This window comes from Panthera pardus, unplaced genomic scaffold, assembly GCF_024362965.1.
Source record: "Panthera pardus isolate Hobbes unplaced genomic scaffold, ASM2436296v1 HiC_scaffold_15, whole genome shotgun sequence".
Classification (NCBI taxonomy): domain Eukaryota; kingdom Metazoa; phylum Chordata; class Mammalia; order Carnivora; family Felidae; genus Panthera; species Panthera pardus.
Genome location: NW_026526710.1, coordinates 54,992,129 through 55,014,176, shown reverse-complemented (window position 1 = coordinate 55,014,176; position 22,048 = coordinate 54,992,129). Strand labels below are relative to the sequence as shown.

At 37.4% G+C, this 22,048-nt stretch overlaps 1 long non-coding RNA gene across 2 annotated transcripts in view; it reads left to right on the top strand.

Annotated features, from left to right (window-relative positions):
• Positions 1 to 22,048, top strand: part of LOC128777085 (uncharacterized) — a 118,460-nt gene that overhangs the window by 82,371 nt on the left and 14,041 nt on the right. Inside the window, exons 2-3 of one of the 2 annotated variants that reach the window (XR_008422264.1) lie at positions 10,661 to 10,854; positions 15,871 to 16,546. This is a non-coding gene — a long non-coding RNA (uncharacterized LOC128777085). Of the gene's footprint in view, positions 1 to 10,660; positions 10,855 to 15,870; positions 16,547 to 22,048 lie in introns of those variants that run through there. The other variant, XR_008422265.1, reaches the window with a different exon arrangement.

The following is a 22,048-nucleotide window of genomic DNA, read 5'->3' as shown; positions in this document are numbered from 1 at the left end:
ATTGAAATATAGAAAACTGCTCATACTTCACGATGCTTACTGCTCAAAAAAAAAAAAAAAAAAAAAAAAAGAGGAAATGGATATGCACATGAATAATACCAGTGCTTACCCCGAAAAAAAGTATACAGTACATGCATACCATTTACTAGGGCTTCAGAGAGTAATAAATCTGCACTTAGCTAATCAGGAAAGAATCCATAGTGAAAATGCCAATATTTGAAAACAAGGTGAAGTTTCTCTTGATGGAGAGACCCAAAAAGCAAAGCAAGAAAGAGTCTCCATCAGAGGGCACCAAGAGATGGACCAAAACTTACTATAGAATGATGCCAGGCAGTAAGACTGAGAGGCTGAGTGGGCTCGGAGTGTGGGGAACCTGTGAATATTATCAGGAAATGGTTTGGGGACCCTCACCAGTTTTATAAAGGAAATACCATGATGAAAAATGTGGAACCGCTATTGTAAGTATTTAAGAAAAGAAAATAATAAAAATGTTAAGAATGAAATGAAGAAGGGCAAATCAGGATCATTTAGAGAAGAAATATATGTGAAAGGATTTACAGTGTATCATAGGCTGCTTCATGTTTATGTGTGTGTGTGTGTGTGTGTGTGTGTGCTATGATGGTTACTTTTCTGAGTCAACATGGCTAGGCTATGATGCTCTGCCATTTCATCAAACAGTAGTCTAGATATTGCTGTGAAGGCATTTTATAGATGTGACTAGCATTTACATCAGTTGACTTTAAGTAAAGGTAGTGTTTCTCAATAATGTGTGTGGGCCTCATCCAATCAGTTGGATGACATACTAGTAAAACACTGAGGTTTCCCAACGAGGAATGAATTCTGCCTCAAGATTATAAAATAGAAATTCTGCTGAGTTTCCAGCCTCTTGGCCTGCTCTACATACTTCAACTTTGCAGGTCTGCATAATCACATGATTTCATTCCTTAATCTCTCTCTCTCTCTGGTCCCCCTTCACCCTCATTGGTTCTGTTTTGTGTGTGTGAGTGTGTCAGTGGAGTTTTTTTTTTTTTTTTTTTCCTGGATAAACTTGACTGAAACAGGTGGGAAAGAAGAAGCAAAGGGGGAATCTTCCATACACTGCCCTGAGAGCAAACCCAATTATGTCCTTACATCCCTTGCTAAGACTGACAGATATGATTTAAATTGTTCTTGGTAAGTGATGAAGATCGATTCCAGAAACATCATTTCTCACTGGAATTCCTCCTCTTTCACACAGCACTCTGCTGCAGCAAATATTTACTTTACTTTTCTTTGGTTGTCTTAAAGTGCTACAGGAATCTTTCATTATTTAAATGTTTACGTGTTTACATCCTGTCTCTCTCACTGTACTGCTGGGTCATGTACAAAGCTTCCTCCCCACCAGCCCCATTCTTAAAGACATGTGTTTTTTGCCGATTGGATTGAAGAAGAACACAACGGTTGGTCCAGAATCTGAACTCCTGGAATGTGGCTGGACCTCTCCGGGAGCAAAGCATGGCGTGGCACGGGCAGCGTTGCAGAGGGCTCTCCTTGCTCTTCCTGCAGTCTGTCTGCAGTAGTTGCTGAGGCAGTGAGGGCCTCCTCCTCACACGAGAGGAACACCCATCTGTCTAGGTGTAGTGCAGAACCACTTCTACTGTTTCCCATGAGTGCCCTCATCTCACTGTGCACCGCATAAGTGATATGACTGACAACCGAGAAGCTCGCCCAATCCATTTCCACAGACACTTCAATTTGGACTACAGTATAATCATACCCCAGATCAGATTGAACAGTTTCCTGTCTCTCAAATAGTGAATATTCAGACACAAAAACGATCAATTTAGCATATGTTCTTTGTCTGTCTTCGCCTTTGTTTGCAAACTTCTCAGAGGCAAATGTGTTAAGAAAATTTGTAGTAAAGGGTGCCTGGATCAGGAGATTAGAAGTGTCTCTCTTTTTAAAAACAGATTCTTCATTCCATGTGTTATAATGAAGGCATTGGGAACAGCAACATAACGAATTAAAAGATTTTTGTTTTCCAAAACCTTGTGTAAGTTATCTCTAGGTGTTTCCTTAGGACCCACGTTGTTTCGAGCTCAAGTGCTGCTTCTATCCCATTGTAAGAATGTAGTCTCTGTGTTACAAAGCACCACAGTACCAGGAGAAGGCCATGTTCTTATTCAGCTTTGCTGAATTAATGACAACTAATGGTGCAATGGAAAAAGTTTTGTTTGGGTGGAGTGCTGAAAGAAAAGGTTTGAGTGAGATGTGTCCAGAAAGAATCTTTATTGCCTGCCACAGAAGATTTACTTCCAGATTCCTTATCAGGAGCAAGTTTAATCTTCCTGTTTGTCAAAGAGCAACAATAACAATAATATTTTCTTGGTTTAAAAAAAAATGGGAGAAAAGAAGTCACATTTCTTTATGATTAGTTTATGTCTTATTTAGATCCCCACCAAGGATATAAAAGCTCCAAAGTCTGAAGCAGGTTTTTAATAAGACAATCTTATTTTTAAGGCATTCCATAGTACATAGAGGACAGAGTTAGCATAAAACATCAATCTAAGGGAATTGAGACATTTTGGAAAAAGTTATCAGAACTGAATTTGCCCACATGGTAATATGGCACTTGGCATGGAGGACATTGACAAGAAATACTGTGCCATGCTGAATCACTAAGTTTGGCTCTGATTCTGTCTACCCTCCCCTCACACCTTCCTCTCCATCTCTTCACATCTCCCTGCCCTTCAGTGGCCTGCTCATGTCTCCTCTGAGCACTTCAGTGACTAAACCCTTTGAAGAGGGTCATTTATTCATGTAGCAACTATTTGTTGAAGGCTTAGTATTAAATCCTGTCTTTTACAAATCCAGACTGCATTCCATTTTAGAGTGTAGGTGTTTTCTCGTTGTTGCTTTTGTCTCCTTGGTACACGTTCTCCATGGAGAGAGGGCATGTTTATCTGCAACTCTGAAACTTTATGGTAGAGTTCATTATCCTAGCTTATAGTTTTAATAATCCTGCCCCAGATGCCCTGGGACCACATGTGCTCTGGGAAAATTAGAAAGGGGCAAATGCCCACTGACTCCCAAGGAATCAACCCTGTTTGGATTTCAGTATCTTTCCCATTCAGTGACTCATTAAGTCTCTACCTTGTTCCAGGCAGAAGAATAGAGTTGGACATACAGAAGGTGAGGACAGATAGACAAATTTCTCATCCAGAGATATCTAAATAGGTAGACAGGGAACTAAAGGCATGATTTAATATAATGTGGGAGGTGCTGGGGTAGCAAGGGGCTAGTCTCTAATCTCCATGGTAGTATGAGATTCAGAAATTGAGTCTGCTTAGAAAGTATTCATTTTTTTACTTCTGAAAGCTAACGTAGCTGGGTCTTCATGCCGTCAGATACCATTGAAACTCCCTGACCGTCAAGATCCATACCCACTCTCTGTCTCTTGTTCCTCTCTTTTCTGCTTCTTCCACCTTCATCTTGTTTTATCGGTTTGGATCATAAACTTGGCTTTCTATTAGCCAATGCTTTCTTTACGTAATTTAAATTTTCCCAGGTAGAATGATCTTGCGGCTCACACACATGTTCCAATGTGCCTGTCAATTTCATGGCACATGCCTACTGGGTCTTTAATTCTTTTTAAATCCATCAAGATTCCAGGGATCATCCTACTGCTGCATGAGCCTGTAGTATTCCTTTGGCACTGGTGTGTATTAAATACAATATTTTTTGATATCTATTATTTTACAAAGTGGAAAGATAACCAGAATTTGAATTTTATGCTGCCTATCTCCTATTGCAATCCATCTTTATATATTAGAAAATATGTGTAAAAAAGAACCCTTAAGGCAACCATATATTATTACTAGCTGGGATATTGGCCTCCAAACTCAAGTTAAACTTTCATCCTTTTGCACCAGGTAGGCCCTCGAAGACATCATTTGCTTCTTAACTAAACTAAATGTAGGCCTAGGGGGTTACTGAATGTTTCAGTCCAAAGAAACCCCCATTCCTTCGTTCCATTTGATGCCAAAGGGGTGAGAATAGCTAATGTAAGAGATACCACTGGATTCACTGTAACTCACTGATATCATGAGACAAAAGAAAGAGGAAAAAAACTGTAGGAAAAAAAACCCCAAATGCACAAAGAATCAAATGAAAGGAAAATGTGTTCCTCTCTGATTCGGTTCATATCTTCCCATTAAAATGTTTACTTGAATATGGTTATTTGGGACACTTAAAGATAAATTTGTTAATGCATATCAGATTCTCCTGCACAAGAAGGCTGTGTGTGTAAGTAGGTGAGGAGGGAGGGATCTGTAGATGAAGGAAAGAGAGAGTAAAGAAAACTGTGCTCTATCCAAACACATAACATTCCTCTCAAGGTTGACTCTTTGTACTGGCATGGCCATTGATGTTTCTCCTACTTAGTGTGACACCACAGTTTCTAGAATAAAACCAAGAACAGGACAACAGTCAGGACAATCTCTAATAACCAACTCCTTGTAAATACCTAAAATCTACCTTCACAAGGTACATTCACTCAAGGTCTATTTAAATCATTTACTCAGAAGTCAGAAAATACTACCTTTTATCCATCATTCCATTTTTTACTTTGAGAAAAATTTTACTTTGTGAAATATTTTAGAAAACTTCAAACCAAAATAGTTCAAAATATTTTTATATTTAAAAGAGTTAATCTTTGTTATCTGAACAACATTCATGACTGGAGGTTTTTTTTTTAATATTGATTTAAAATTTTAAAAGATTGTACTGTATACATGTTGCCTTGTTTAATTCTATTACCATAGTAATAAATATCTTTCATAACATGCATGAAATGCTAACTTCTTAGCCATCGGCTCATGGGGAAGAATTCAGCTGAAGCCAACACTACACAGGTCAGGAGATGAGGCACTAATTGGCATGGCCTAGTCATTGAGAGCTTGTATTTAGACCCCAAATCTGGCTCACTACATTTTTGGGTAAATTACCTAAGCATGCTTGGTCAGATTTTCTTATGTATAAAAAAATGGTAATATTATAGTATACATTTCATGGGTTATTATAAAATTAAGTGGAATAATGTACCCAAAGTGTTTAGAGCAACACTTGGCACATCAGTAGTACTTAATAAATATTAGCATTTTTATTGGATTAGCTCCTGACGAGCCAGAAGCATCCATTGCAATGCTCCAAGATGTGTCATTATCTCAGGCTTGATTTAGGCCAATATCCGTATCTGAGGGTGTCCAGCCCTGCCTGCTGGGGCACATAGCGGGAGGTTTCAGGCAGAGGCCATAATGACAATCAGGTGGATGGCAGCACTGTTGTTCCAGATGGTCCTTTGGCAGAGGGTCACATCCATGGCTGGAAATAGAGGTGATGGGGTCCAACCCCCAGGGGATGATAATGAAATTCTGAATAGGAATCCAAAGTGAATACAATGGTATTTAGGTGAAGTCTGTAGCTTGGTAAACAAACAGATGTCTGAGGTTCACTCTCCATACACCAAGTACTGGGCCATTGGCGACTGAGGACAATCACACTCCCCATCGTGTCTTCATGATGATAATATAACGATCTCAATTTGGGGGGCCAAGACTGGCTCAAAAAAATGGATTGGACTAGAACTGCAGTTTAAAGTATCTGCAGGTGAGTGATTTGGGGAAAAGCCATTTTAGAACATACGATGGTATTTCAAACATTGTCTCACATCTTTCTTGGTTTAAAAACGTCAAGGTTGAGATTCAGGATACTGTTTCCAAAACATGAAATTTATAAGTGATGGAGCCATGCATAGAACCTTCCTCTTCTCTTTCAGGATGGTGAACTGCTTCTCCTTTTAGTAGTGGTTTCCCTGCAACTATAGTTTTATGTATATTGAATATTCCAGTTGGAAAGTAAAATGGATGATGTATTGGGCTACTTGTACCCAGCCAAGATTGCTGCACAATAGTGCTCCATCAATGATTATTGATTAATTTATAGATTACTTTAGTATGGTCTAATTACCTCATATAACTGTGTCCACTTGTGCATGTAATAATTATTGCTTGAAGAGAATGGTGATATTTAAAATTTTTAAATTTAAAGATTAGGTTGTAGTTGTAGGGCAATAGAAGCAAAGTATACTTATAATAAAAAAAAAAAAACACTCTCCAATCCTTTTCTTTAAATTCTTTGATTTAGTCCATATTTTATGGGTTTAAATGTATAAATTATTCTGTATGTCTCATTAAATTCTGATGGCATTATGGAGAGAAAACAGTCATATATTTACCTTTCTAGTAGGGAGTATAATAAATTAAATCCCAAAGTAGGTAAAACAGGTACATGTTTAAGATTGCTTCAGATAAATTAATGTGTGATAGATCCACTGTAGAAGCTTGTAATAGACAAGGTTCTTATTGCAGACAACAGAATTCACTCTGGTTTAGGTAGAAAGAAATAGACTCTAAATTGACCTCCAAGAATCCCACTTGAAGCACTTTACCTCTGTCAAGGGCAGTAGTTTCTGCATCAGAAGCCAGAGTCAATGCCACTTCTTTCCCATCAACTCTGCTTTGATGCACCACAGCAAAACAGATTCTCTGTACACTTCTACTTCCCCCACCTAATTTAATTAAAAATCAGTTTTGTAAAGAAGCACCTGATTGGTGCAGAAACTAAAAATATTTCACTCCAGCTTCATCGAATCCAGAAAATACAGGCTTATGTATTTTTTACTATAATTCTGTACTGGAGGGGTGCCTCAGTCGGTTGGGTGTCCGACTTCGGCTCAGGTCATGACATCACAGTCTGTGAGTTCAGGTCCCACGTCGGGCTCTGTGCTGACAGCTCAGAGCCTGGAGCCTGCTTCGGATTCTGTGTCTCCCTCTCTCTCTCTGCCCCTCCCCTGCTCATGCTGTCTCTCTCTGTCTCAAAAATAAATGAAAACATTAAAAGTTTTTTATAATTCTGTACTGGAAAGTCAAAATTTGTACTACGTGGAAACAATCAAACTATTGAATGGTATTTTGAATAATCTCAAATGTTGAACAGCTACTTCAGGTGTCAAGGAAATATATAGACATTAAGAATGTTTTATCATTATGTTTTATTTTATGCTCAACAGAACATCCTCTAAAAGTCAATTTCTGTCCATATCACGCATTGGACTGCATAGAATGTGTGTATCTAAAATCTTCATGGAAATTTTTGATGAAGGAAAATGAACTATCACAATGCTCTTTTGTTATTGAATGTTTCTAACAATGCCCTGAGAGAATCAGGAATCTGGATGAGACTCACTTGCTTCTGAAACCATGTGGGGTCTGATTATGTCACCATTACATAATTCACAAACTCAACACCAGAATCTTGATTTTGAGTATAGTCAGGGAAGTATGGTAAGCTGAAAAGAACATATATATGCCAAGTCCTTTCCTATCTTTATTATTGAAAATATTCCCATATGTATACACAAAGCCATGTGGAAGCTCTTGCGTAATTTTGCTAATCTATCACTTACAAATTCTTCATACAATGTGATACAATACACATACAATGCAACAAAGAAAACAGAGCTGTAGCTTGATTAGTCAAATCTTATTTATTGCAGCCACACATCAAATACTATGTTTAGATTGGTGCCCATATTTTAGGCAAAATTATTTAGATCAGAGGTTCTCAGATAGGATGTCCAGGATATGGAGGCAGACTGGGAGATTATGCCATGGCATAATAATAATAATAATGGGATAAAAGCGAAACAAGGGTGGTCAAGGAAATGTAGGTAGTGAAACTAAAATGCGGATTATGTGATGATAACAGTATTGGTAGTAAATAGGAACAAATCTGGTTTTTCTGTGTTGTATCAATCCATGTGAAATGAAGAACAAAACCATGTTACTTAGAAAATTCACAATGTTAGATACAGTAGAGCTGATGGAAGTCCAGCATCAACAAGACTTGGCAGCTACACAGTGGTTGATCAGGAAAATCTATGAGGTCTCTGCACTATCAGCCAAATATGGGATTTCCAAGGTTCCAGATATTGTAGCTATCTGTGTGACTTCTCCATTAGCAGCAAGTAGAAAAGTCCTCAGGCCCATGGGAGGGTGGATATGAATTCGGATAAAAAGTAGAAAGGGGGTCATTCCTAAAGGCTGGGTCTGCCTGGAATGGAAGAAAGGGAGCAAACAGCAACAAGAGACAGACATCATTACTACTCCTCCACATGCTACCTGCCCTCTCTTTTCTTTCTTTGTATTCTTTCTACTACAAATCCAGAAATTCTAAAACAATGTCTATAGGAACACTGAGAAAATGCAAGATCTATCTGGGCAATATCTCTTACCTACCTGCCTTCATAGAGAAAGAGCAAGAAAGAAGAAGAATTATGATTCAAGCTCTCTAAATGAATACCCTGCCATTTCCCTTTACACACCCTACCCCATTTCATCTGGCAAACATAGCTGTTATTTTCTCTTTGCTCACAGGTTCTTGTCTTTTCCATTTATCCAAATCCCACCCAGCCTTCTTGACTCAGCTCACATCTCAGCAAATCTACCCTTTTTTTTTTTAAATCCAGTTCACATGCTTGAGCTCTACCTCTCTGCCAAATTCTTAGAGCATTTAAAGTCTGTAGCTTACAATTCAGTACTTAATATATCATCTATTTTTTGTTGTTGTTTCTTGTATCTTAATCCTCTTACTCTGCTTAACAAAATTGCAAATGATACAAAGCTATTTGAGATAGCTAATCACAGAAAATACAAATTACAATAGGCAGGAGTAATGGGTGCAAGACACCAAGCCAAAATTTGATAGGAACAAATGAAGAGTCTGACCTTGGCCAATAACAATAGCATGCCATGAACAGCCAAGCATGGTTAACTCTATTCTGTGGACTGTAGGTCCATTAAAAAAATAATAAAATGATAAAATTCTGTACATAGGATTGAAAATGGAGTTGCATGTATAGAATAGCAGTAACATATTACAAAATTGTTTCTATATAAGAAGGAACTAGGTCTTTCATTTATTCATTTATTTTTATGCACTCATTAAGCATTTATGATGACCTGAGATGTGCCTCACATTAAGCGAGGCAGGGGGGAAGAAAAATGATCTGCCTTTCTCCTCAAGGATCTCACACATTGCTATGCAAACTGAAGACTGGTCTTCACTATGGGGAGCAAAAAATATGTGCATGTTCAAAATGCTGGGTAAAAGCAAAAGCTCAGTATTAGTTATCAATATGAAAATTATAGTGGATAAGGGGTCCATGCAAACGGAGACTGATTCCAGGATGCACAGTGTCTGGAAAGAACAACGGAGAAGGTGATACCACAGTCCTCATGCAGGCAGACCAGAAGAGGGATGCTGTTAGCTTCTCAATAACACATATTATGAAAAGGATTAGGAGATTATGGTGTACTTTGAAGGGGGCCACATAAACTTTAAAGATACGGGAAATGAATCTTATAATTACAAATGACAAAAGAACAGAAGAAATAAAGAAGAGATAAAGATGATTGTATTTAGATACTTGAAGGACCCACGTAGGGAAAAGGGATAGACTTGCTCTGAAAACATATAGAAGACAAAATGGGATGTATGACAGAGTGGTAAAGAAGCAGATTTTGTCTAACTAACAAGGAGAATGTCCTAACAGTAAAAGCTGTCCAAAATGAAAACATGCTATCTTGGGAAGGAGAGTCCTCAAGTATATGACCCACTGTCCAGCAGAAATTTTATTGCATCATGCTTAACATTCTTACCATATCTAATAATGATGAAGATTTTGATGATACTTATAATGAAACATTTACTTCCACACTACTTACTGAGAATCTATTATCTTCTAGGTACCATATTAGGTACCATATATTTAGCTAGAGTATTTTGCGATTGCTGAAACGGGACACTGGCATAACTGATGGAAAGATATCAATAGGCCAAGTTCAAGGATAGGCAAGTAGGCACACACTCCCAGAGGAGGTACGGGCTTTCTAGAAAACCTGAAGTTCCCCATAAGGACATTGAGTTGCTGTTGATCCCACTGCAGTAAGTGAGAAATCAGTCAGATGCAAGAAGTTCTGTTATTCTTGTAGAAGGTTTTGTAAGCTCCATTCTCTACTCCTCGGCTGTTGTAGAAAATCTATAAGGTTAAACCGCCCACCAAGTGCAATGGAGTGGGGCAGAACAATCCTGGATTTGGCTACATGAGAGTGTGTATCAAAGGGGGATTGCTCTAGAGTGGGCTGCCCTAAGTCAACCTTGGCTTCAGGTTTGGCAATTTTATAGGGAAAGTGGGCTGGGAGGTACAGATGGAATGGTCAGTCTGCGACTAGATTCCAGCTCCTACAAAATCTCAAATTCTCAGAAGGGTTTTTTAAATCTTTCAAGTACAGGTACTTATGAATCAGACCAAGTACCAAAAATGGCTAATTTTCCCAATCTGTTAGGAATCAGATTCTGTATTTACGCACATAGAAAAATATCATAATTACGTATATCCACATTTTCTTTAATGAAAACATGTTGATTTGTAACTATTCCTTACATTCCTCCTTACATGGGCTGCATGCCATGGAAGGTGGTACCCCTTTCTTACCCATTTTTGCAGTGGACAACATTGGTACCCAGAGCATTGCAGACTGATGCTGTGTTCCTATCATAGTGTGCACAAGATTCAGCAAAATGGAATTGCAAAGTGACAAAGGAGAAGCACCACTCTCAGGGCCCCAGGAACCCCAGAAATAGTAAGAGAATGTTGGCCCTTGTATGAATACTATGAAACAGATAAGAAACAAGATGATCAGTCTTCATTACTACTACAACATACCCAGGGTGCAGGAACCCGGAGCTACCAAGGTAAGACCTGGTTTCAAAAGGATTCTGGATTATCTATAATGGAATTAAAATTACACCAATAGCCAAAGTGTCTGTAGCTACAATGGTTACAGGAGATAATGGAATTGCATCATCAAAGAGCTGAAGTTTACCCCAAAGACACCAAAGACAAATCCTAAAGTAAGCTAATAGAATGTAAGAAAAGATATTTGAAAAAAACAAATAAACAATAGAATAATATCTGTTGGGTAGAAGTTTACTAAACACACATTGTGGCTGAAGAAAAAATATTTGGCCAGCTTTGAATGCAAATATCATAGAATCAATTTCTTAGGTATAACATTAAGTCTGAGTTCTTGGCAAAATTAATGAGTGTGGCAATTTACTTACTGAGAATGTGAATGGTCAGCTTTAAAGTTTGACATTATGGTGCAGGAACAATCAGTTCTCTGTGCTATTGGATACTAACAGCTTCTCCAATGCACGAAAAGTGAGGTTTACTTGGAGCAGACATGTGATAACATCACTAAAATATTTACACACACCAGAACATAATTCAGGATAAAAAAAATCAGTAACATTTCTAGAAGGACGTTTTCTTTGAAGCTTGGGCATGTCTCAAAAACCTTTCAACTTCAGATGTTGAAAATCATCTCTAAAAATTATTTCAGGGATGCTTAAAATTTTGGTCTCCACAGTCTCAAAGGGGGATAAGGAACTGTCTTGTTAAAGTGTACTTTTAAAGAATGCTACTTTGAAGTTGTATGAGGGAGGAGAACATTTGTTTGAGCTATTTTATTCCTCTTCCACTCTTTCTTCTAGTCTTTATACTCTATATTTCCCACTATGTCGAGACCAGAAATGATTTATCTTGGATATTGTTGCACATGATTTTGCAGTTTTTCCTCCTCATGACATTTAGGGGTGGCAAAGTTGAAAATCTGCTTTTAATTCATCCTTACAAGATATCAAGTCTTCTCAAATAGGACTTTTTTTTCCTTGAAAGATTCTTGGCCTAAGCTGAATTAAATAACTAAAAATTAAATATAGCTCTTAATGCTTCTAAAGATTAGCATTGTGATATAATCTAATTTCTATTATCCTGCCTTTTTATTAGCATTTAAATTTTTATAAACATTTGCTGGCTCAAAACGGATATTATGTTCTTGTTAATGTTATCTATCTAATGCACTCTCTCTTATTCATAATAACTACTAATATTGTTTAACTATTTGAAAGTTCTTAATAATTTTTGCACACCAAATTAACAGCTTTCAAAATCAACATTAATTATTTTAAGAATTTTATTATTGTAATAAATAAATATGCTTACATTTCAACTGCCTAAAGAAGTCTAGCTCATGAAGGTTTTCACTCCAAGTTGTATCTAGAAGGCTGGCCTAAATTTGAAAATGGATCTTAATGAATATTCAAATGTTAACAATCAATTCAAGGACCACAACTTGTTCATATCTATGATACCACTGAGCTGATTAGAGAGGATGGAAATGTGCGTGACTGCACTGCCATTGAGCAGGCAGGTGACCAAGGTGCCAGAAGGAGCTATTTTGTTACTTTGTCTTTCAAAGGCTGAGGCTGAGGCTGAAACTAAGTATCATATTTTTTTCTGAATACTGAAGCCAAAGTTAAACTTCAGAGTATCCTTATTTAAAAAACAATTCCTAGATAAATTTACAAAGAAGAAAAACAATAGAAAAATGTAAATAATCCCTAAAGTGAAAGCTTGAATCATCAGTAAGCCTATGACAAGTTGTTTAACCCTGCCAGTAATTGGGTAATGAAGATTTAGACAGCAATGAGCTGCCATTTCATACCCATCAGGTTGGGAAAAAAGAAATTAACAGTGAACACCAAATGTTGGTGAGAATACATGTAAATGAAAAGCCACAAGCAATTTGTTAATACATGGTAAATGTAAAGTTTCATATACCTCACAATGAGCAAACTCATTTTTAGTGTGTATCATAGGTAAATATTTGCACATGTACACCAGAGATCACATGAGAGTTGTGTTGTATCCAATAATGAAATACTATACAGTAATTTAAAAGAATAAATGGTATCTATTTTTAACAAATATAAAAATAAAATAAAAGCAAGCTAGAGAATGGCAATTGAAACGATATAATACTTAGGTCATATTTTAAAAGACGCCAAGCATGATTTTGTGGCTAGACACATAGTAAACATACAAAGAAAATTCTTGTGAAGGTGACATAATTTTAAGATGGTGATTACCTCAGAGAAGGGAGGCAAATGCAGTTATTCTATTTTATTACTTCTGAAAGAGGTCTGAAAAATAAAATCTCTGGAAAGCAAATAATAGTACTGCCCACTTTTTACAGAAGGGGAAACTAAGGGACAGAGAAACAAAGTAACGGCCCCAAGATTGCACAAGTAATTAGGGGTAAAGCAGAGAGCTGAACCAAAACTATCTGGCTCCAGTGTCTGCCCTCTTATTACATTGTGCTGTACTGAATTGTCAAATGTTTCAGTAGATACTGAACCACCACCACCCCCCCAAATATTTCCATGACTTGGCAGGGAGGCAATATGAACCCACTCCTAGCTGACTCAAAACACCTCAACTAATAGTATCCTCATGGTCCCAGAAATTTAACAGAAGACAGATATCCAAATATTTAGCTCAAATGGAGGAAGATACTCTTGCACAAGAATTAACAATTTACTGTGTGCCACAGAGCCTAAGGATCTTCCATATAACCCGGTCAACCCCTGAGATTTGGTTGCTCTGGTAATCAGGTTTCTGTGTAGGAATCCCAGTCTGGCATTTCTCAGAACATTTATCTGACTTGTATTCCGAGAAAAATCCATTAATAATTTAGGAAAATAGGAAAAAGTATTATAATTTTGTGAGATTTAAAATTTAACAATCAGCATTTAGACCTTACTAATATTATCCAAGGAATCTGCTAATGTCAATTCAAAACAAGAACTAGAACCAAAGGTACACACTAGAAGGATAATGTTGCCATCTCTGGGAGACAGGACAGGAGCACATAGGAGAGAAGTGGTCACAATATAATCATTCTTGTTTGTTGTAGCTGACACTGTCTTATAAGTATGTGTTTGTGGCCCTGTCTGCTATATACAATGAGTCATTCTTGCAAACAAAACACATATTAATACATTTACATGTATCTATATATTATAGAAATACTATAACTGATGTTCCAAGAAATAATTTGAGAAGCGAAATAAATCCTTAAATTGGCAAGTCTGACAGGTGTGTTTGCGTGGCATCCTTAATGATGCTAGGATATCCATATGCTATGTTATGAAATGCCCAATAATGTTAGCTAGTATTTGAATATTTGCTACAACTACAGTTCTTTGTAAAGTGTACCCAATGTTTTTATTAAAAAAGGAAATTAGCTTGTGGTAGGTAGCACAATGGACCCCAAAGATACTTGCATCCTAAGTGCAGAACCTGTGAATATGTTACTTTATAGGGCAAACTGGAACTAGCAAATGTGATCAAATTAGAGATCTTGAGAAGGGGAGATTAACCTGAATTGTACAAGTGGGCCCAATTTAATAACAGGAGTCTTTAAATATTGGAAGAGGGAGGCTGAAGGTCAGAGAAAAAAAAGATTTGAAAATGCTGTCTGTGCTGCTCGCTTTAAAGATGATGAAAGGGACCACTAGCCCAAGAATGCAGGTGGCCTCTAGAAGCTAAGAAAGGCTAAGGAAAGCATGTTCCCCCTAGAGCTTCCAGAAAGAATGCAACCCTATTGACACCTTAACCTTAGCCCAGTGACACTTTTGACCTACAAATTGTAAGGTAATAAACTTGTGTTTTATTAAGCCAGTAATTTTGTGGTAATTTATTACAGTGGCAATAGGAAACTAATCTAGAATTTATATGAAATAATCTGAAGATGTTTTGACTTCACTCTTAATAATTAACTACAATGTCAATGATAAAAGAAGGGAAATTATCCACATCTGCAACACTTGTCACATGCAAAGATCAAGAATATGGAACAGGGAATTTTCCATGTTTTCATAATTTTAAGAGTAGCTTTTAAGTATTTGTGGTGACTTTCAATATTTCAGATTAGTTTATTTGACCTTTATTTGGTATAAATAGCTGCTCCTTTTATTTATTGCTATTATCAAATGACAATATCAGGTAGATAACATTGTATCAGTTACCAAAATATATTTTTTTTCACTAGTTCAAGTATTACAAAACTGTGTACTGATTATTATATATTTTCCTTTTTTAGCAGAAAAGCTGTATAAAACTCTGTCACAGAAAAATGATTCCTTGTTTATTATTACTGTGGCTCACTATAATTTTAAATATGTAAATAACTATAAAAATATAGAATATCTTATGATTTCAAGAAATCTGGAGGATCCCTGGGAATTTTGATTTGCTGTTCCTGATTCCTGAACATAAATATGTATTTAGAATTTGACAGGACTAGTTAACAGTGTGTGTATCTTAGGAATTACAAAACTAGTAACTCCTTTCTTGAGTGTATACATTCAAGGCTATGTCCTCTAAAGAAAATACAATCTATTAGACTTCTATGTAGTATCATCCAATCATCCCTGGCAGAAAATAAAGTTGAATGCTATAAATAACAAAGATGAATTGCTGGAAAACTATGATACACTAATGATTATAATCATACTAATTCTATTGCCACAGTATAAGAACAATGGTTGAAATGCTCCACATTTATGGTACTATTAGGTAGAATCAGGAATAATTGGAATAGATCTAAGAGAGCTAACCTAATTGAATAGCTCTATCCCTGAGACAGATTTCACTGTCCTATCATTTGAGTCTCCCCATGTTACACATGGGAAAGCACAGACTTGGAGTGGCTAAGTTACTTTGACACAAATTCCCCCATTCCTACTTTATTTGATACTCTGAGCCATTCACAAAAGTCATCACCTAATGAGATGTGTACACAGTCTTTGAATTAAACATTTCTAGGATTGGAATTGTTCATTGTATTCTGTTTTATTTCTAAGAAGTGAATGTAATGTAAACCAATTACTGGCAGACGAAAACCTTGAAGGAACGACTTCTCCTATTATGTTTCTCATTTTTTGTGGCTACACAATCAGTGATCATACACAGGGGCAGAGATTTCAGAGACTTCCAGGAAAACGACAAACTAGACAAAACCTCATGGCTTGACACCTCCTTTGCCAGGGGCTGAGGTGATGCCTTTCATGTTGCAATGAAGTGTGCATTAGGCATGAGTGTTCTTCCGAAGCTGAGGCAAGTTTGAGGATCTCTGGGAATGGTTTCATGATAATTCCAGCTCAAACACAGAAAATAAACTTGTACTCCAATGTCCTAATTAAGACTTCTGAGACTGAGATAGCAAAGGAAGAAGCAGAATCCATTCTCTTTATTCAGACATTCTGACAGAGAACTGTAATGGAACATCTGTTGTGTGGTATGTTTAAAACAAAATCACAACCACAACAAACAAGTTTTTTCTGTACTACCTGAGGTAGAGTCTGCCTTTTTCGGACCTTGACTAGACTGACACCCCCAATTGCTCTACATTCTCTTGGCTGTGGCTGATGGGCTCTGTCCTTTCTCTTTCAATTTGAAGACCTTCCATATTCTAACTGCCCACTCCCCCCAGTCTCCCTTGGTTTCTCAAAAACAAACAAAAAATGAATGAATGAATAAATAAATGTAATACCAATAAGACAAAGAGTATGTCTATTAATTAGAATAATTAAACTTTAGTCATGAGACATTTAAGCTGGAAGAATTTTTAATGATTATCTGTTTTACCTACATTCATTTTTAGACTCACAAAATAAGATCAAAATGCTTTTGGTATTACTGCATATTTTAACCCAGAGTCCTTTGTACTTAACAGTAAATATCATGTCTACCCCTAGTTTCTGCCATTTTTCTTTATTTTGCTATATTTCAGGATGTCAAAAAGCCTATATGGGCTTACAGCCACATTGCTAACTACCAAATTTTATTTGAAGCCACAATCAATCTGTAGAGGGAAAACAAGACCAAAAACAAACAACCCTTTCGGGTAGATCTTTAATTGCATATGAAATCAACAGTATGAGGCTTTTGTGAAGTTATAATGGTTCAGTTTGTTACAAATCATCAAAAATATGTCAGGAGATACATTTCATGAAGTATATTTAATTGTAATAATAAACCTTTCTGAGGTATTCTATAGAGACTATTTTCAAATCCTTGTATGTATTTAAGTTACTGTATTCTCTTTTTTTTTATTCTTTTTTTTTCTCCCAGAGTTCGTTCTTCAATTACATGAAAGTTTGTGCACTAGTACCCTTATCCATTGCTAACCAGTGCAATGCATTTCTTCTCTATAGTATTTGTCAGTCTTGCGATAACACAATTATATGTGTACCTATTTCTTTAGGTACCTGTGACTTGCATAAGTTTTATGCAGTCAGAGTGTAGTCTGAAATTGTTCATTTATTTTTGAATAATTAATGCAGTGTGATGGAACTGAATCATAGGCATATAAGCTAAATTTTTTCCTCAATGGAAAGCCCTTTGATCTCCCTCACAGTCATAGATTTGGGAGATATGTTAGGACTAATTTCAGACTCTATTGCGTGAATCTGTTGCGTTAATGGAAGCAATGATAGTCATCATGAATTTATTGAGCACTGATTGCATGCGAGATTTGGGGTTTCAAAGAGTTCTGACATTTTTTTTTCAATTTAACCAGAAATTTGAAGGATACAACATAAAGCATATTTGAAGAATGCTATGGGTTGAATTTTGTTTCCCAAACAGATAAGTTGTAAACCTAACCCCAGTACCTATGAATGTGACTATGCTTGGAAATAGGGTCTTTGCAACTGTAATCAAGTTCAGCTGAGGTCAGACTGGATTAGGATAGACCCTACTCCAATGCGACTGGTTTCTTTATAAAAGGAGGAGAGATACAGACACATATGAAAGAGAATGCTGTATGAAGACAGAGGCAGAGATCGGAGTTAGACATCCAGAAGACAAGAGACACCACAGATTACCTGCAACCATCAGAAGCAAGGAAAGAAGCAGGGAAAAAGATTCTCTCTCAGCCCCTCCAGTGGGAACCAACCCTGCTGTAACCTTGTTTGCAGACTTCTAGCCTCCCACATACATGAGAAAATAAATTTCTGTTTTTTTAAGCTGCCAAGTCTAGTACCTTGCTACAGCAACTCTAGGAAACTAATGCAAAGAGCTGCTGTGGTGAGGTGGAATTTATACCTGAACAATAGATGGGAATTTGCATTTTAACTCTTCAATTCAATGACTGTGTGACTGGGCAAGCTACCTAACCACTGCTAATTAATTTCTTCATTTGTAAGGTGAGGGCTGCTAGACACACTTTAAAACTTGCTATGAGGATTAAGGATAAATTTAAAATATCTCATGTAGTGTCTATTATTATAGACTAATGCAATAATACATATTCAATAAATTGCTATCATTCTTACTCATTGCCAAAAGTGTGTAACTATTCCTAACTTATATATTGCTTAAGATGAGAGGCACAATGGGTATTATTTCACTTTTAGTTTATACCACCCAGTGTGCACATTTCAGGTACTCAAAAATACTTTTTTGACTGAGGTAATGGTTTTGAAAGCAATTGGAAAGGTGAATAGCAGATGTCTAAGCTGTCTCTTTTTTTTTTTAATGAGGGAAAAGGATTGATCTGTCAGTATCAGTTTGCTTGAAATTCACAAAAATATGCAGCCCATTAAGAAGAGGATGGAAGGGTTTCCACTGAGCCTTGACCACTAAGCATATGATACGGAAGGCACCTTTTGAAAAGCGTTGTGCCCCCATTCTCATTGGCTGTTCCAGAAAGCAAGCAATGATTGTTCTTTGAAGCATCAGGATTTGTCCATGGTGATTCAGCCTTGTCACTACGAAAGTTAGAAAGGTGAATGAAATCGAACATTTGTTAGTGGTGTTTGCTCATTAGTTCATTTCCCTCTTTGTAAATATGATGTTTAATATTCATCAGGAGGATTCCTGTCCCATCTTGATTGATCACCTGTAAACTACTGGAGACAATTCCTGTTGGTGAATGAGAAACATAAACTCGTTTATCTTTATATCATATCTGTTGCAAATTAAAGTAAAAACGTAGAGTTTGCACACTAAAATGGTTCTACTGTGGAGCAATGTGGCTATAAAACAGCATGCTAACAAGCATGACATGATGAATGGAATACAATAAACTGCCATGATTTCCATTTTCCCCCCAGCCGATCAGAGAACTCACACCTATTGGGGATACAATAACAATACTCCAGGGAGCCCAGTAAACCACCTTGAGGGCAGTGATCCTCAGCTTGCCCAGGGTAGCTGTTCAGCCAAGTCAAGATGAGAGACACTGAGCCTCACATCATTTCCACACATCTCCTCCCACTGTATGCGAATGCACACGCTGACAACCACAAAATGTGCAATATTGATCAAGGGTGGGAACAATGTTAGAACGGGGAGGGCCTGGAAGTAATATTTTGCAAGTGGCAAAAGGAGCAAGGACTAGCAACTTCTTTAGACTTCATAAGATCAAAGGCCGAGGGTGAGTAACTTATCCCTTTCTTACCTTTCAAGGCACTGTTGTCATAAAGAACAGGGGAGTCATTATTTGGAGATATTCTAAGTTTGAAAAGAGTTCCCAACACATATCAGAAACAATAAACCCTTTTTTGGATTCCATCTATATACTATAGGAAATTGTGACTTGGGAAATGTGAAAGGCAGGGGGGTAAATCCACTTGCAAAGTACTTCACTGGACTATGGACTTTTTAATAATTTAGATCAAGTTCCAAGTTATGTGTACCCAACAATACCGAAGTCTACCATTCACACTATGGCATATGTCTGTCTTTCCCACTTCCCTAGGCCTTTTACAGTCTAAACTCTCCATATCATATTTCTTCTCCTTCATCTCTAAGATGTTCACTTGTCTGGCCAATTTTTTTTTCATTTTCCTAGAACATTAAAGGTATTTTTTTTTTAATTTGGGTAATACATTAGCCATTCATTTAATTTTGTTTTTGCCATTGACCTTATGTTATAGTTTTTTCAAAAGAAGAAGGAAGGAGGAAGAAGGAAGGAAGGAAGGAAGAAGGGAGGAAGGAAGGAAGACAGGGGAGGGAAAGGAGAAAGGGAGGAAGGGAGGGAAAAAAAAGAAAGCTTTATATCAACAGACACCAACCTCATTGTCTGGTAGACTCCCAAGAAAGACTTCACCAAATCAATGGCAACCACGACAGCTTACTAGCAACCCAAATGAATATTCTGTTGATTTTATTTGTAAGCCAAGCAGTGTGAGGGTTATCAAGAAGTCATGTCAAAAATGGTGTCACCTGCAGGCTTTCCCCTCTAGCTAGGATAAAGTGATAGCAACTAGGTTTCCCTTTCCACCTGAGGCAACTTAAAATATATAGAAAGTATATGAAACAATGGTTCTCAAGATGCTGAACATTCACTTATGAAGGAGAGCATGTTAAGAGTATAAGAATCAAGTGACATGAGCCCTCTGACTGTCCCCTGCCTCCTGCTAGGAGAGACTTTCCAAGCTGCAGCACAGACAGTGGGATTTGGGGAGCTGAGTGAACTTCTTGAGCACAAGAAATGAGCTGGAAGTCCCGGAAATCTCGGTGGCTAAAGTTTGCAGGCTAAATTATTTGAGAGGAGAGAACTATACAGCGGGACAACTCTGGGGATCTGCACAGGGAGCCACCTGAGTGTTCAGCTGGGTGCTGATTGACACACGAATGTGACGAAACTTCCTAAAGTTGGGAAAAACTACTCCAAAGGATTAGAGAGGGAACAACACATAGAGTCCATACAAGGCTGGACATGGTTTGTATACCTAACAGTCTGTGAAATTCCTTATAATAATTCACCAGGTGGGGTGCCTGGGTGGCTCAGTCGCTTGAGCGTCCGACTTCAGCTCAGGTCATGATCTCACACTCTGTGAGTTCGAGCCCTGCGTCGGGCTCTGTGCTGAAGGCTCAGAGCCTGGAGCCTGTTTCAGATTCTGTGTCTCCCTCTCTCTCTGCCCCTCCCCTGCTCATGCTCTGTCTCTCTCTGTCTCAAAATAAATAGAAACATTAAAAAAAAAAATAATTCACCAGGCATCAGGTAAAGAAGGGCTTTGCCTCAGCAGTAAATAAAAATGAACTCTAGACCAAATATATTTTTTGTTCTACCAAACAAAACTTTATAGCAAGAGTTGCAAGGATCAAAATGTTTCCAAGTGACTTAACTGTATCTCAGAACAAAACTTAGTAATATTTACAGGAATATAGGAGTACAAAAATATTCAGCACCCACCAAGTTAAAGTCTACACTTCCTGGTGATGAGGTTTTGGGGTGATGGTGGGGGATCCGGAGCCAACAATCAAGAAAGAATTCTCGAAGATGTCTCTGTTGCAAAAGGGTGATTTTATTAAAAAACTGGGACTGGACCAGTGGGCAGAAAGAGCTGCCCTGGGACCATGAGGAGCCGCTGGTTATATAACATGGAGTTGGGGGAGGTAAAGCTCAGGGGAAGTTTCCAAGCAGATTTTCATATGCTAAAGAAGACTCACAAGATACTCCAGGCGTAGCTATTTTCAAGTTAAGGTTGCTTTTCCCTCTAGTAAAACATTAACATTAAAACAGCAGGGAGTTCCTGGAGAAATGTTCTACTCTGCCAGCCTCAAGTATTGGTCAATGGGCTGCAGGTTATAAGGAAATTTAATTTTAATTGCCATTTCCTTCTGCCTTTGTTTCCCATATCTGGTATGTGATCTGGCAAGGGAATCTGACCAGAAATTACACAAATGCTGGAAGCAATAGAACAGGGCACTAAAACAGTTACAACTGTATCTCATATGTTTAAGGGGCAGGATGAAATATGCAACATTTTAAACAGACTGGAAAGATACAGACACAATCTGCAGACGCAATCTACCGGGAATTTGTAGAAATGAAAATTACAAAATCTACTAGGAAAAATATACTAGATGATATTAATGGCAGATTAAACATTGCAGAAGAGAGTTTAAAGTCATTGCAAGAGAAACTTTCCAAAATGAAACAATGAAACAGGGAGAGAACCACGAGAAAAAAGGAAGTGGGGAATAAGTGAGCTATAATTAGAATGCCTTAAGGAGCCAAAAAGAAAC